The following is a 17,157-nucleotide window of genomic DNA, read 5'->3' as shown; positions in this document are numbered from 1 at the left end:
GAATGGTTCCTGATGGTTAAAGATCATGCTCTGAGCTGCCAACAGATTAGGACTTGTGGAAATCCTCTGCAATTAAAGGAAAACCATTCAAAGAAGCTCTTTTCCCAGCCTGGGAACTAATGAAATTGGGATTCCTACAGATTGCTGCCCCAAGTCCCCAGCCCCTTCCTCACGCACATTCTGTGCTGAACCTTCCTTTTGTGTTCCCCATGAGCTCAGCACAGACATTTCCAGTTGGCAAATTCCACAACATTTATAGGAATTGAGTGTCTTTGAGATCTTTTGCCCCTCCATCAGTTCTATTGAAACTGGGCTGCAGATTTTAAAATTGCAAGTCATGGAGGGAGAAGACATGGGTCAGCATTGTTTTTGGAAACAAGACTTGTACGTGGGGTTGGAGGTGACTTTTGAAGACCCACCAGGAGATACCATTTTCAAAGCAGAGGACTCTACACTTAGAAAGCTTTCCCCACTCTTCAGGTTTTGGGGAGCAGTTGTAGAGTGAGTCCTAGCCAGTTTGATATATTTCTGCTGGACCTGTTGCCCCCAGGAGTCTAACTGGGTATTGCAAAACCAGAACTGTTCCTACTCCAGGCACACACAATGTCCTCTGGTAATCAGAGTATCTCAGGCATACAAGCATTTTGTGGTCCATAGCTCCTTACTAGGCATATGGACCATCCCTTGAAATATGTCCAAAGAAGACATAAGTCTTAGCAGCAGTCTTAAGGGTCATTGAAGCAATAACCACAGGCTCTTCTTTATAGTAACTTCCTCTGTTTGTCATGAAAGGATCTCAGTGCTCAAAGCCAGGGGACACTGGGATGTAGGGCCAGGAGGGTTTCATGAAGCCACCTCACCCATCCTCTGCCTTAAGGCAAGATTAGGGCTAGTTTACTACTCCTGACAGATTTTTGTCTAATCTGATCTTAAAAGCCACCCACGAGGTCCTTGGACACTCTGCTCAGCAGTCCCGTCAGTTCAGCACTGTTCTTAATGCAAAATGAGAACATGAGAGTGGGAGAGTATGGACTGCAGCTGCCCCTCTCTCTAAGGACACTCAAAATTCATCACTACTTTGGGAAAAGAAAGCACTATTTTCTCATCACAGTTTCTTGTGGGCTCCTGGCAACGTTCCTGCTTGGACAACCTGGAGTTGGCCATGAAGCTCTGTGCTGGGTGGCGCTTGGTGGGAGCAGCTGGGGATACACCAGGCAGAGCAGAGCCAGCAGCTCGGGAAGCAGGAATGCTGCTCCGGCCAAGGAGGAGGGTTGTGTTTCTTTCCCTTCTGCTGTTCGCTCCCTTGCACGCATAGCGTTTCTGCAGGCTGTGCACAGGGACCAGGATTTGGGCATTAATTAATAGGATTATTTCTTATGAATTCCTTCTTCCCTTTTCCGTAGGCTGTTTTACGAGTAGTGGTAGGTTTGGCTTGCCTTCAGTAAAATGCCAGGGGTGGTTTTGCAGGGCTAGGGATGGGACGATAGCTATCGCTGCCCCTTTAGTATCATCTGATATGGGGCACATCCTCAAATTAGGAGAAACACGGGACAGCATATTACTGTTCCCTTCAGCTTGTGCATGGAGATACTTTCACTAATATACCACATCTCTCACACATTGAGAATCCCCGCCCCCCCCCCCATTTGATATTCCCCGGGGGAAGCAAGATGGGATCCCAGCATCGTGCCTGGAGGATGGTTTGTGTGCACTAACTTTCCCCTTCAAGTAGGATTTTGCCAAAACCCAAGGTTTGAAAAGATCAGTTGTGTGGTGAAGGAGCAGCTCAAACCAAGGAGGCACTGAATACCTTTGCTGCTGCTCTCGTCTCAGAATCTCTTTTCTTCATTATTGTAATACAGCCTTTCATGTGATTTCTCTATGTAACCGATAACGTTCTTGAGCTTGCATTTCACAGGAAAGGTTATTTTTGAAAAGAATAAAGAAAATCCTTATCAACCTACACGCTTGTTGTAGGAATGCCAACTCTCTTATAAGTGCAGGCCCATCCATTCCTTTATTTTGATGTGAAAAAATCTCCTGGCCTGCAACTACAACATGTAAAAGGTATTGCAAGCAGAACTTGATCTCATCTCACTCTGAAGACAGCAGGGACTTTCTCCCCCAGAATAAATCCCAAACAAACACCCCTCTTGTGCCTAGCTTTACTGACAGCTTCAGCAACAAGAGATAAACTTCAACCTGTGTTTCCTTTCCAAGCTTAGTTGTTCAACACTTTTTCTCCCCTCCTGTACCTGCTTCGATCTCCTGCAAGAAGCAATTATCCAAATGATATTGTGGCTGGGGATAACTTAATATCCCTCCTGATACAGTGCAGTGATATCATGGCAACTTCTGCAGGTCTCAATGGATTTAACACAGCGTGCCTCAAAAAAAGGGTCCTCCTCCAAAGGGGTCTTTGAATCTGTCCTCCATTATAAGCACATCTTGCAGAAATGAAAGAGGGAATGGCAAAAATTCATGCCTAGGAAACTCAGTTCCTTGCCCAGGAGCATTCAGACCAATTGCTGCCCTCTAAGGGAGGTAAAACGGTCAGCTATTCTGACTGTTCACAAATGTCTAGGAGTCCCTGTCCTACTTCATGGCCATTGGAAGATGGAGAACGGGATCACGGCTCTCAGATACTCATTCAAAACAGATGCCTCCCTTCCACAAAATCACATTTCTGGGACAAATGAGCTTCCACACAAGAAGTGTTATAAATATCCAAAGAAAGCTTGCCTCTGTATTCTTACATTCTCAGAAAATACAGCATCAAGTTAATTTCAAGGTCAGTGGGGGGATCCGGGTGTGGTGTGGTAAAGGCAATTCACCAGAAACTTCACATGGCAAAGCCCACCCTGGAGGAAGCTGGAACAGATGCAAAAGGGGGATGGGGGTGGCCATGGCTTATTGGTATGGAGCCCTGCTGTCAACCCATAGCGAAGGTAGCATGGCAAGTGGGAAAAATGCAAAACCTGCTGAAGGGACAAGACATAGATTTTCTGTAATTAGCAGCTGATGCCCATTGATTTTTGAAATAGCAACTCTTTAAAATAAAACAGGTTGCACAATGGTCATGCTGGCCCAGAAAAATGCGTCTGAGCTCCTGGGTCTGCTTCAGTGACAGATAACAGTGACACCACCACGGCATTTAGCATCATTGACGTGTGCATGCAATGGAGCAGGGACTGCATCTAAAAACCCTTTAGACTTCAGACCAATTTGTGTAAACAAACACAAGTGTTTCCAAGGCTTGATTGACTGAAGTCAGTGAGGTTTCTGTTGACTCCACTGGGCTCCAGATAAGGTTCTTCAATTCAGTAGCATCCAAAATGCATCTGCTTTTCTGCTTTAGTGCTATTGTTTGATGAAGGTCAAAACCAAATGAACCTTAATTAGCTTCAAACTGAGTTTCCATGTTTACAACATACTGGTTTATAGTTCTGTACTTAATTCAGGTATATATATTGTCAATCATCTGTGAACTCTGGCTTCTCTTAAAATGCCTGTTTGTCTCACAGCCTCTCACTAACTACAATGCCATATTTCTAAATTCTCATATAATCAAAGGTACACTAAAAATAGAGGAAATTCTTGCATATCAGGACAAAAAAAATGCACACAACTTCTTTGCTCACTGATGCAACCAAAACACCCAGGAGTTATTATACTGTGCAGTCCCTTGACAGAGACTTTTATTTCATGGAAATTACTATGATTAAGATTCGAATGCTTTTTTTCCATTTTCGCACATTACTTAATCAATGTGAAGTACTGTGTAAAAATTGCATCTCTTCATAACAGTGATTTTGACCAAGTCAAGTGTTGCTGCTAGAATCCTAATCCAGACTTGTGATTCAATTATCATTTAGAGACTTTCTAAATTCAAATTAAGTTTACAAAAAAAAAAAAAAGTTAATATCAGTATGGATCATTTGTAGGTTTTATCAAAATAGTTTCCTGTTGCAAGAGAATGTTGGATTTTTTCTGTTTCATTTACTTCTTTAACTTAATGTGAAAAATATACAGAGCTGCATGGAATCTGAGCATTAAAATCTATACCTTGGGACACTTCTTGTTCATAATGTGTTGTTTATATTTTTTAGGCAGCCACCCTGAGAGCTTATGAGAATATTTAACCTCTGGATGTGAGCATCTGATTGAAGTGATCACATTACCAGAACTTCCTGAGTTACTGTTCATCAGCTGAGTCCCAGAAACTCACTGCTATCTCACAACCCAAAGTAGGTGTCTGCTTCAGTCCTCAGAGCTACAACTACCTCAAATAACAAATAACCTTTATCTGTCAAAAAACTCCCTCCTCTTGATAATCTACTCTAAAATTTGATTGGGATATGCATGTACGTGGTGCAAGTTGCCTACGAGCAGCTACAACCTCATGGCTTCCACTCGTATGCCCATGTAGTCAAGTTGGCTATTTCAGTCTTTTTTTTTGGGGGGGATAAACTCACTGTGGGCTGCCCATGGGTGTTAAGTTAGCAATAACTATGATGCTGGTCTGGCCTCTTACACACTCATGCAATTTGACTTTGAAATTCCTTCCTCAAAGCCAGTAATGTTGGTAACAAATGTTTTTTGGGAAAAAACTCCAGCTACTCAACATAAAGGATCTAATCCGTGGAGAAGTTGCTACATCCCTTGGCCCCAGAGATAACACAATCTATTCTGGAGAGCATTAGCCTGGAATTCATAATGCAAAGCATCTAGATTTCAGAGGCGAGCTAGAAAATTACATTTTCATTAATGTTTTGACTAATTATTCTCCTACAGCCATGTAGAAAGGTTACCTGGTCTCTTAAATCTGGTATGTATCTAGTATGCTAGCAATTTTCCTTCCTTTTCATTCCTCACAGGACAGAAATTAGACATTGTCATTCCATATTATTTGCGACATGTTGACATTATAATTTAAAAGGATGCAGCAGTTCTGAACAGCTGGAGAGTAATCCTGAACAATCCTTGACAGTTTTCTTTGGAGGATGAATGCCCCTCCCTGGAGAACTGCAGTCTCTTATTTTAAACTAACAGCTAATTTTAGACAGTTTGCCCTCTTAGAAATGCATGCCACAGAGACTTCTCTACATGGTGAACAGCAGTGACCAGAGATAAGCACCCACACAGAAAAAGAGAGCGCTCTAAAATAGATTTTTCCTCTTCTAAGAGACATGACTTGTTTGCCGTATTGCCTGATGGAGCCAAAGAGAGACTCTCATTGCTGGCTCTCGCTGAGACAGCCCTCCCTTGTGCTATGCAGAGCTGAAAGCTTCTTGAATGCTGCACACGCTTTGAGACTGCTGTGGTTTACTTCTCCTCAGAGGCTTGGGGGGAATTGGTTTAAGCAGAGGGGATTTCCCCGCACCCCACCCAACAGGTTCAGTGTGCTGTGCTTGGAACCTTTTGCCCCTGGAAGGGAGCAGGAAGCAATCTGCAGCAGGGTCATGCATCACCTCCGTCTCCCAAAGGTCTTGGGTGCGATGACATCGAGCAACGGGGACATGAGTCAGAAAACACCTTGTGGAAGACGGAAACCAGTTTCATATGGCTTTGCCTTGTGGGTTTTTGAGGGAAGGGAGAAGGGCGGCCTGGGGGGCTTCTCCTCCAGCTGTCTTGCCGGGAGCAGGGGAAGCTGCTGTGCCTGTCGCACAGAGCCCCACCTCTCCTGCCATTCTGCAGCTATGGTCTAGCCTTCAGTACGGGTTCAAACACTCCCTACCGATGAGAAAAAGTCCTGACTTCACATCATCACGCTCCTGGGACATCCCAGGCAAAAGTGCATATGCTGCTTGTAGATGAGACACCAGGCAGGTCTGTGGGGTGATTTGGGTTCAGGTTAAGCATAAACAAAAGCTGCTGAAATGACTATTGCTTTGTCATGTGTCATGTGGTCTGAACAGAAGCTAATCTGGTTTGCAGGAGTCATTGAAAGGACAAGAGAAGTGGTTCTGTGTTGTTACAGGAGCTGGAGACACTGCCAACACAGAAGGGGTGCTCTCCTGAAAAGCTGGCTGTGCTCTGCAGCTCCTCTCTCTGCTGGGTACAGGAGCAAGAGCAAAGAAGGGCTGAAGGGACAAACCTTTTTGTGCCATAGATCGATCAAAAGCCCGCTGTGTTCAAATAGGTGCAAGGCTAGGTCAGACCTGAATTGTGCTCAACCACATTTTTCCTAGATTTGCAGCAGACACTAGTGTGGTCCGTCTGGCCACTGATGGTTGACTCCCATTTCACTGGGACCCCTGAGAGGCTTCAGACTGGCTCTGATGGGGCTTTGGTCTAGCCTTTACTCTGTATAAGTTTTTTTATATGCTGCACATCTCCTCCAGGGAATGATCTGCCTTTTCTGAACAGGAACCACAGCTGGCTGCAGAATAAAAATGTCTGGAGTTGTGCTATGCTGGATGCTGTGCCCTGTGTTTTCCCTGTGAGGGCAAAGTCATCACTGGTTTCAAGGACAACAGCTTGAGGTCCCTTCTTCAGCTGTCATTCAGGAGTTTGCCTCACGGTTCCTACCAGTGAAATATTTCTACCAAACGAGGATAGTGCTCCAAAGAGGAAAGTCTGACAGAAAAAAACCACAGAGTTCCTGGTTCTTATTTCTCTAATTAAAAATTACTCCCTTCAGCACTCAAAGCTCTAATCTGGGTGTAATACCTTTCAAGAAGAGAATGCTTCCCTTGCAGAGTTTAGAGCAGCAAGCTTCAAAATCCAGGTTTTGGATAGAGGTGTTTGAAAACAATTCCACTGTATCTCTTTTGTAGTTGGAGGAGCCGATAAGACATGCAAAAGAAAACCCTGTGAATGTAAAGAGACTGAGTGGACTGATATAAATCCAATTCTGCAAGATCTGTGCTGAGAGGACTTGGTCACAGGAGTAGTGCTGTTCCTGCGAAGAAGCATTTTCAGGCACCAGTTCCCAGTATAGCACACGGAGGAGCAGAACAGGTATTACCCTGTGTTGTGCCTTGGGGCCCACCGGGATGGGAGATGGAGCTGTTCGAACACTTGTCTGTGTGCAGGCACTCGAGTGAACATATAAAGCGTGTGTGCCAATGCTGAAGGGCTTACAGGACTCAGGTGTTTGCACCTGATAAAAAGCCAGGACAAGTGTTGTGGGAGTGAGGGAGTCTGAAGAGGACAAGTCAAGACTCAGTCTCTTTCCCTGAATGATTCATTGCCCTAAAAAACAGAATGTGAACTGTATTTTTCATTAAGGACCAGGTTCCCCCAGCTAAGAGAGAGCCCCAAGAGCATTTCCCCTGTACACGGGAACGAAGGGGACTGAAGCAAAGTAATTTTCTGAGGTCCTTCTGAACTTGTTCTCAAGCAATTGCTAGACATGTGAGCTCAGCCAGTTACCTATGCCTCCATAAAGAAGAAGGTAAAATACAATAAAATGGCTTAGCAGAGTTTTTAAACTCTGATATCGCTATCTATATGCCATGGAAAGTGGACAGTGGTGGATAGTAACAATGCAGTGCCCTCAGGTCGGTCTTCTTGTGCTGAGATATAGGAAGTGTCTGAACAAGTCCAGTCTTACTAGAAACTGTCCTCTGGAGCACATCAACCCTGTTCATCATGGTCCTTCAGATTAGCTCACTGCCTCATTACCCTCTCCATCACGGCTCTAAGTATGGAGTTGATGCAAGTCTAATTAACAACCTGTGATGTGATCCAGGACACATCGTGGAAAACCATGTCCGGGCCAAAGGTTCAGTGAGTCTTGACAAGTCTGCTCTTTGAATGAGGTTGAGATCCTCTCCTAATGTCACACAAGTCTTTGCAAAACATTCCTGGGACAGCCTGATGGGGAGACATCAAGGGCATTGGGTGGAAGAAGGACTGGTGGGAAATACAAGAATACTCCTGCCTGATGGCTCCTGGGCCATGAAATCCTCTGAACTCGTCCAGCAGATCTCCCAGGACCTGATTCTACCCTCTCATCCAGTGGCTGGAGGCCTCCTGGAGCCAGTGGACCCTGATGGCGATTAGTAGAGCAGAACACTGGTGTGGGGGGCTTGTTCCTGCAGTGTCTTAATGGCCATATGTGCAATTAGAGGCATGAACAATTCTGGCCCCAAATAGCTCTCTCCAAACCAAGGCTGGTACTACTTGGGAAGGAAAAATCTGTATCTCCCCATGGCCTCAAGCCTTCCTCAGGGATGGAGCTGTCTTTACCTGTGGAAATGCATCCTAAAATGCTTTTGAAAGCCGGAGTCCTCTCCTGCTTGCTTCATCCACTGGCAACAGAAGACATCCTTTCCAGGATAGAAAGAAAAACAGAACCCCCTCCTTTTTTTCTTTCTTCTTTGCACATTTTCAATTGAAATAGCTTTGTGCAAGCTATACTGAATGCACTGCAAATCTCTTTGCATGGTTAAAGTTGATTAATTGGGGTTGGAAGTGAAAATTAAAAAACGGCAGCAGTTAACAAAATACAAATAGCCTCTCTTGGGCCTTGCAGATGATGGAGCACAAACCGAGATGCCTGAGCTGATTCTGCCTTGAGGAGGACCACCTCCTTCACCTTAGGTTAAACACTCAAGAGCAGAGATGGCTTTTGGAGGGAGGGGGTTGTCCTGAAAATAATGTGTATATAATCCTCAAGATAATCAATTTCTTACAGATGCTTTGTAAACTTTCGTGTTCAAGAGCGCAAGCCATAGTACTTTTTAAATCCCTAGGGGTTGTACTTGATATCTGTTTGTTATTTCTTAATGCTAGTCGATCTTTTTTTCCCCCTGTTTTTTTAAAGCTTGCAGCAATAAGCCTGAGACTTGCGTCGGCAGTCGCCACCACTTCTGCCATTCTGCAGTGAACTTTGTGCGCGTTTTCATATTCCTTTTCTTTACACTCCTGATAAAAGCATTATCAGGGAAATTCAAAAGCAAGCAGAAAACTGGCATAGCTAATTTAGGCTAATTAGTATGGCAGAAGCTGAGTCTTGTACTTCAGAGGTTCCCATGCCCTCCCATGTCTCCACCTGATCGCCTTGTCCAGCAGCAAACCCAGGAGGCAGCTCCAATTATATCATAACCTCTTCAAACACCAAGCCACTCAAGCTAATTTTATCCTATTAAACAGACTGAAGGATTCAGAAGAAAGGTTCTACCCCAAAAGCTTCAATTACCAGTGTCCCTGATTACCATCTTTACAATCCTATATGCTACAGTTAAATACTTTTTTGCTTAGTGTTGCTTTCTTGATTTAGATGAAAAGCGAGTATTAAGAGCATGTCTTTTCAACTCAAGCAAGTGACATTCATAAAAAAAAAGGAACCTCTCTTGTTATTAGCGTGTATAATCAAAGTCAAGTTTAGAACCGTTCAAAGACAATGTAATTGGGGAAATGTAAACATCCCCTCTCATCTGGTGGCATTTAAAGCAGCCACAGGTAACTGCCAATATAGCAGTGATGGCCAGAAGTATTAGGTCTAGAGGAAAAAAATATAAAAGAAAACAGCAGGATCTCCTGAAACAAGGAAATGTCAAATGGTGTTTGAATTAAATCTCATGTCACTAATCAGCAATAAAGACAGAAAATAACCTCTAAGGTATTGATTGAGCTGGTTCATCCTTCCTTGCACCAATAAGTGGTAGACGTTGGCTGTGAGCATACAGTCACGCCTGGTCCCAGATGTGTCTGGGCTTAGGGCAGTGCACAAATGTTCCTCCCTCTGTCCCAGTTCTGATGGTGGCCTGGAGCCACTCTCCATCCCCATGACAGTCCTTCTCTGCTGCCCATGCCCATGGGAGGTGGGAGCTCACCGGAGAAACACTGCCATTTTCCTGGCCAGTGCCTCCTGCAAGGGGGTTGCAATCTTGGCTGATGACTCCAGGTGCTGCTATAATTCAAATAATACTTGTGATCCAGGCTATTATTTTTAACAACGGAGATGGAAATTGAAAGAATATATGTCATATGACCATCAAATTAACCCTTCTCTGAACACTGAACTTGGGAGGAGTTCAGCTGACAGCAGTACCTGTTAGGACAGCATTTATATGGCAACAATATGAGAATATCTATCATCTGGGAAATTCAGTAGCACAAGTCATAGTAAAAACACATCTCACTTTTTTTAAAGTGAACTTTTTCTTCGCCTTCCGTAAATAGACTAATTTTACTTATTCCTTTTCTTCCACAGACAGTAATTGTTTTTAACAGACTTACGACTTCATATTCTTGTTTTCTTTCAGCATCATCCCAACTTGTTAGCTCCCAGTCCATCATGAGCTGGAGGTGTTTGGGGGTTGGATTTCACTTCTGATCTACTCATCCTCCCAGCTTAAAATGAGAATTTTTCTTTCTGTCTAGAAACAAACAAACAAACAATTTCTGTCATTTAACATAAATTGAATGAGTTTCACCCAATTGCCCGCTTTTTGGGCGATATGGAAGTGCTATTGTCTGCAGACAATGATTCTCATGCAAATGAAACAACAGCTAAACAAGAGTCCTCCCTATCTCTGTTTGGGCCAATTTTCTTAACGTTTCAGCAAAGCTTAATCTGTTGGCAGAAGTGTTTAGGCCCATTAACAGCTAAAGTCACAGAGTCCACAACTCACCCTGCTGACAGTAAACACGGAATTTGAGGAATGGCCTTTAAACAATGGCTAAGCCACAAACCATTTTGTCATCAAATGCTGTGAAAGGCATATAGGCTGATGATTTTCTTCCTTGGGTTACAGTGATTTGAAAGACTGGCTTCCCTCCCCTGAGTCCCCAGCACCCTCCAGGCTTGGGTTACAGCTGTTTTATTTGCCTTTCCAGCCCTACAGCTGTGGGATGAGTTATGCAGGTGTGCTCCCAACAAATAAGTCATTCCGAGGCTTCGTATTATTTATTTGTATTGACCATCTCAGAGGCCAGGGCCCAGGACAACGCCACGCTCCATGCCCCGCAGGGCAGATTCCTGGATTTATTTTAGTTCAGGGAACACTGCACCCGGGTCTTCCCCTAACAGTGTCGCAGACAAAAAGGCAAAACTTACCCTGGGGGAGAGAAATAAATGGTAATTGTTACATAAAATAAATTGCTAAATAAACCCCATAAAACTTGCATCTCTTTGGCAGGGATGGGATGAAGAGGGGGTGTGTGGACACTGGGGCTGCTCACCCCACCGTGTTTCTCAGTTACAGGCTCTACTGGGCAGTGCCAAAGGGAATCCCTTTGCACCCCACTGCCTGAATGGCACTCAGACGTATCCCCTTCCCCTGGGGAAAGATGCACAGCCAAAATGGTGGTACGTGGCTGCAACCCAAAAGAGGACATGGGCAACTTTTTAGCTGGAGTTGCTTGGAAAATACAGTTCTGAGAACTCATGATGCCAATGCCAATGCCATGCCAACACTGATGCCATGCCAACACCTCTTGCCTCTCATATGCTTTTCCCAAGCTGAGCTAGAGTGTGCATCTAGCAAAGAACTGAAAGCAATGTGTTACAGACTCTGCTGTTGTCCTTCCCATGGTGGAAGTCGGGAGAAGGTGCCGCACCACCATTTCCCACCCAAATTGTCCTCACCTGCCCTCTTGCCAGAAAACAGTGGAGAAACCAGAAGAGATGGTAAGGACTGAGGGTCAAAATAATCTCCCTTCACACCTGGCTCAAAGATCACCAAAGGCAACAGACTGAGCAAACCAGCATTAGTACTGAAGGTCCATTCCCAGATAAACCGTAAGTGCTAAACCAGGCTTCTGGTGCAGAGTTCTTCTCTACTGATTCTCCTCAGGAGAAACCAAAGAACAGGGAGGGGAAGAGAGCAGCGAGGAGCAGAGCAGGTACCAAAATGCTCTTTGGCTGCATATGCAGATATACCGTACTTGGACTTGTTCAGGCTCCAACCAAACTACGTTGCCTCCACCAGTGCCAGGAGGGATCTCCATCAGCATTATCAGGGAATGCGAGAGAAGGAAGGAGAAGAAAGATGGAGTGGGAGAGAACCGCCTGTGCCAGCAACGCAGCGTTAGGCGCCAGCCTGCAGCCAGCTTCATGGCAGGACTCTTTGTCATGCCACAACTCTGGACTGTCCACATTTCACTCCTCCACCTCTGACATTCATTGCCATTCAGGGCAGATGAAAACACCGGGTTATTTTAGTATGGTGACATCTGGGCAACATTTTGGCGGTTCTTCTCCCCAATTTTGGTATAGATTGGCTGAAAGTTTTCAACTAAAATTTGTTTTCCCCAGTAAACTAGTTCTGTAGCGGAAAAAACTCTGGGTTTTGTTGGAATAGAAATTAAATTAAACAAAAAATAATAAAATAAAATAGATTTTTTAAAAAAGGGTGAAATAAGAAGGCTTGTGGCCAAATTCTTTTGCCCTTTGAGGTACCATTTCTTAAAATAAATGCTACAGTGGTCCATGGCAATTTTAAAAAAATGAAAATTGGTATCAGTCACCCTATTAAATGGTGTTATTCCTCCATGCCAACCTTGTTTCATTTATATCTTTAGACCATCATGGTTACAGTGACACTGATGCTAACTGCTAATTAAATGTGGGAGGAAAGAAGGCTGTGAGGCATTTTTACAGATGGAAATTGGGAACAACTCAATGTGATGTCAGTATCAGGCAGTAGGGGTGAGATGAGAAATTAATTTTTCCATAGATCCTTCTGTATAATTCTCAGTAATGTGGTGCCATATACCCACACCTGTGTGAGGAGATGGTTGTTGGATGTGGTGTTGCCTGGTGGCACACGAGAACATATGTCCCACCTCCTGGTCTGGTGCCACTATCCCTCCTTGCAGCCCTTCACACAAGTGTTTAACTACAATTCCAGCTTTTCCTTGACTTCACATTCAAGCTGATGTGAACAGATGGAGACCCAGGATATGAATTAGATGAATGAGAGTAGGGAGCATAAGGAAAGGATGAAAACCAAGAGTTTAGCGTGGAGCAGACACCTCTATCAGCAGTACTAAGGCCACAGTGATGTATTTTGCCACAAGGGTGTGACAGAAGCACTCCATGAAGGCCACTTTTGACTGGACTGAAAAATCTTTTCCCTAGTCCTCGCATACTAAAGAGTCCTTATAATTCCCAAAATACCAGTCAGCAACACCCTTTGGAAACAAAGTGAAGTTTATGCAACAATTGAGCCTTTTGATCTACAGGGCAGTATCAAAGAGGGGATTTAATCAAATTTTAAAAAGAAACAAGCAATAAAACTCAGATCAAACTCTGTGCATATTTTTGCCTATTTCTGACAGTCCTGAACATTTCTTGGAAGAGCTTTCTCTAAAATGAATAAATAAATCACCATCTTAACCCTAGAGCAGGACTCCCTCGCTCTATGTACTCGTACACACAAACACACACTCACTTGCATACACAAACAAAATGCCTACAGTAAATCAGTTTGCAAGACATGATTCTGCAAGACCCTGATGAGGATGTCCTGATGAGGAGGCGTCCCAGGGTACCTGCAGGACTGTGGTGGGAGGGAGACCCCCAATGTCTGGCTGACCAAAATGAGGAGGCACAGCTGGCACAGCGAGATGGGGCACATGGAGGGCCAGGCAGGTTGGTATGTGGCAGCTGATGCAAGGCATGCTCGGACCCTGAACACCCTGTTAAAATTATATCAGGTTTTAGAGAAAAACTGAAGTCCAGTGAAATGGGAAGAAACTTTTTACTTTGTTTGCTGCTGTCTGTTGGGTGTGTGCCTTCAAGGCCAGGACCATCGTTAGGCGTGCACAGTGGTTAGATGGAGGTAAGCAGATGCTGCAGATCTTTATACCTTACCGTTTGCAGGGTGTACAGCGCTTTTCAGCCTCCTCGTGGAATGATGCCTCTCATGGGACCCCCACACTTGTAGTTTTGCATCTTAAGAGGAGGAAGGGCTCATTTTGGGGAATGGGGCTTTCTGCCTTTTTACCTCTTCTCTTTGATTAGAGGATGTGAAAAGAGAAGCCTGATTAAAACCTATTCATCTAAGGACTTGGGTAAGAGATGTTAAATGAATTACAGAACTTAAAATTACTGGAACTATCGGAGAGACAGACAGACAAGCAAAATTTGGCATGTTCTGAGCACATAAGGACACATTAGCTAATTTGGAAGTTTTCACTCCTGTTCTAGAAAGTCAGAAGATTTCATAGTTTTCTGTTTTGAGGGAGGTATAAATTAAAGCTGGATATTTTGCTGATAAATTATTCTCTCTTTGGGGCTCTACCACAACTGAAAATGATCTCAGTGTTTACAGCTTAGTCCCAGTTCATCAGAACTTGCCATCGGAGACATCACATTGTATTTCTGCCTGCAAGTGAAGTCAGAGTTAATATCCCTGCGTGGTCTAGGGTCCTTTTGGTGGGCAGATGGACCTTCTGTCCCTAAACAAGGGGGATGGCTCTACTGCAAAGTGAGGTGCAGGCTTAAAGCATACCTCTTCGGGGAAAGGGTGGCATCCCAAGCACAAGGCTGTCAGCCTTGCCAAGTTCTCTGCAGGGTATTAGGAGCTTCTTTTTAGTTGCCTAAACCTGGCCACTCAAACTTTGCAAGCACAAATATTCACCCCAAATGTGAGCATGGCATGAATCAAGCAATAAAAGTTAATCAGCATCATTAAATCTGTCAGACCAGCAGGTTATTAAAATTACCACTATTCACTCTGAAAATGGGAACAAAAAATTATGCTCCAGCTTTCTGAGCCTGTTTGTCTTGTTTTCCCACACTGCTTATGAATTACTACAGTACATTACAATGTCCTCTATCCATCTTCATTAGCATTGTGAACAAATTGTATTGGGCTGTAATGCAGTGTTTTTTTGGTATTGTACGAACATATATGATGTACAGAAAATGGGCAATTTAATATGAAAAGAATATTGTGCCTCAGAATTTTTATTTTCTAAACAGTCATTTCAGTTGGGAATTATTGCATGATTTGTGCATAATTTCTCATGGATAGTTATTTAAATATAAATAGGGAAAATATATAATTCCATATGGTGGCTATCTACCCTTTCTTGATGCCTCTCCATATTTTTAATAGTGCAATAAACAAAAGATAAAAACATCTCTAAGCCACACACTAGTCAAAAGAAGATAATTGTGCCTGTATGTGTTTATTGTAATTTGAATGTGCTTCAATTAACTTTCCTCAATATTTCCCAGTTCTTTTAAAAGAAACTTAAATTAGTTTTTATTTTGTGAAATTTGTTTTCTGTGCAATGAGAAAAAAACCCCACAAACCAATGTCTTTGTTTACCTCATTATGGATACATCCTATCCAGGAGCAAAGCTCCAACTCTTTATTCCCAACAATCTTTTTTTTTTTTCTTTCCATTCTCACATGCTTCTTATTATACTTTAAGTAAAAATATCAAATTTCCAGTGCTCCCTACGAAGAGACAGTTCAGCATCCTTCAATATATCACATATCAAAGTGTGGTAAAACATGAAAATGTCAGAAAAGCAAACTCTTACAGTTTTGCACTGCAGCCACTTTTAAAAGATGAGAATTTATTACCCTTTCCTCCTACAAATCATCAGGGTGACCGGAACAGAGAGAGTATATATAGAATGCTTGTTGTAATTAACCTTGAGGCTTTTATTTAAACAAGGTCAAACATTTTAACAGCTTTATAAATCAAGGTTGGGTCCGCACGGCTCCATAGTATCAGACTAATGACAAAATGCACATGGAATACATAATAAACAGCATTTATTTACAGAAAATATATCCTGCAAGCTTCAGAGAGACACACCTGCTGGCTGACGTAGCACCAAGACACAGCTCCAGCCCCAACCGAACCACCCCAAGGTGAATGGTGTAAACGTGTTTTTAGTATGTGCTACAAGGAGCCAAGCCCAGGTATGGGTAAATTAGGTCATTTGCAAGCTAACTGCATTTTTAGTGCAATTGCAAAATGACAGAAGGTAGGTTACAGTCATCCCAATATCTGCGGTTCTGTCCTTAATGTTCTCTGATTTTTATTTACTTTTTCTGCTACTACTTCAGTTAGGTTTTACTGGAAGGAAAGGGAAAGAGGACAGCTGCATTAAGATGAACTGTTTTTTCTCAGCAAGTAGCTACCCAGGAACCTTTATCAATCTCTAAAAATAACACCCTTGGGATTCCTCCACCCATCCATCCTGGGTTATCTCCTTCTTCCTAATAAAAAACGGCCATCAGGAGTAATTTTTTTGAATGAAGGACATCACACTAGGCTTTCTATTTTGCACTCTAAATAAACAGTAGCTTTCAAGTCGCCCACGTTCATCACTTCACTTGCTCTTCAGTGTACCAGAGTGAAATGAAGAATATCACAAGCCACAGCGCCTGACGTGGCTGCTTTACACCACGGTCTGCTCTGCAGACATCCCTTACCAAGTCAAGAGGAGCCCCATGTGGACAATAGATGCCTGCTCTACTGGTGTGACCCACCAGTCTTAAAATAGCTGGTATAATTTCCCTTAATGATACAGATAATTCCTCCTCAAATATTTCTTGGCTCTTCAGTGTTTTCTCTTAGCCCCATGGTGTAGGAGTTACACAGACACAAAGGGCTACTCATTATTCACCATGCTCGCTCTCTTAAACTTCACACCTGGGTTGCCACCACCACCTCCCAGTATGAGCTGGGGGTCCTTGGCAGCGTCAGTATGGCTGCAGTCAGGATCGACACCTGAACCTCCTCCCTTTCACCGGCCATGGTGTATTGCATCACATCACAGCCAACCAACAAAAATGCCCCGTCTCACCAGGGCCAACAGCGGGGACCAAACTGGGTGAAGAAAAACATTTTTTGGTGTCTGCGTTCACCTTTTTAATTGACTTCTTTCATTTGTTCCCCTTCTGTGCCCTCTGATTATAAGCGCTCAAGCGGCTGTTGTAACCCCCAGGAAAAAAAAAAACCCACAAACACCACCACAACAACCAGTTGTGCTAAATGAGATATTTATGTGTGGGTGTTCAAGTATCCGCGTGAAGCAAATTTCTACCCTCTTCTCATTAGAATGGGAACCAGACCATGTGAGTGATGTGACCAATTACCACTGAGCACCCCAGAGCAGCTCCTGAATATTCACGTCCAATTGCTACTTCGGTGGAACAATTGGTTTGAACAGTTTGAAAAGGCAATGATGTCAAATGTGTGGAGTGATTAAACGCAGCAATGAGCTGAAAA

The 17,157-nt window shown here is 43.5% G+C and overlaps 1 long non-coding RNA gene across 2 annotated transcripts in view; it reads left to right on the top strand.

Moving 5' to 3' along the window:
- The window catches only part of LOC119151514, a 97,713-nt gene extending 80,828 nt beyond the window's left edge, over positions 1-16,885 (top strand). Inside the window, exons 3-4 of one of the 2 annotated variants that reach the window (XR_005105450.1) lie at positions 4,110-4,247; positions 4,878-16,885. This is a non-coding gene — a long non-coding RNA (uncharacterized LOC119151514). Of the gene's footprint in view, positions 1-4,109 lie in introns of both variants that reach the window. The other variant, XR_005105449.1, reaches the window with a different exon arrangement.
- Positions 16,886-17,157: the final 272 nt, after the last annotated feature.

Source organism: Falco rusticolus, chromosome 7 (assembly GCF_015220075.1).
Source record: "Falco rusticolus isolate bFalRus1 chromosome 7, bFalRus1.pri, whole genome shotgun sequence".
NCBI classification, from domain to species: Eukaryota; Metazoa; Chordata; class Aves; order Falconiformes; family Falconidae; genus Falco; species Falco rusticolus.
This window is presented reverse-complemented; position numbering and strand designations above follow the sequence as displayed.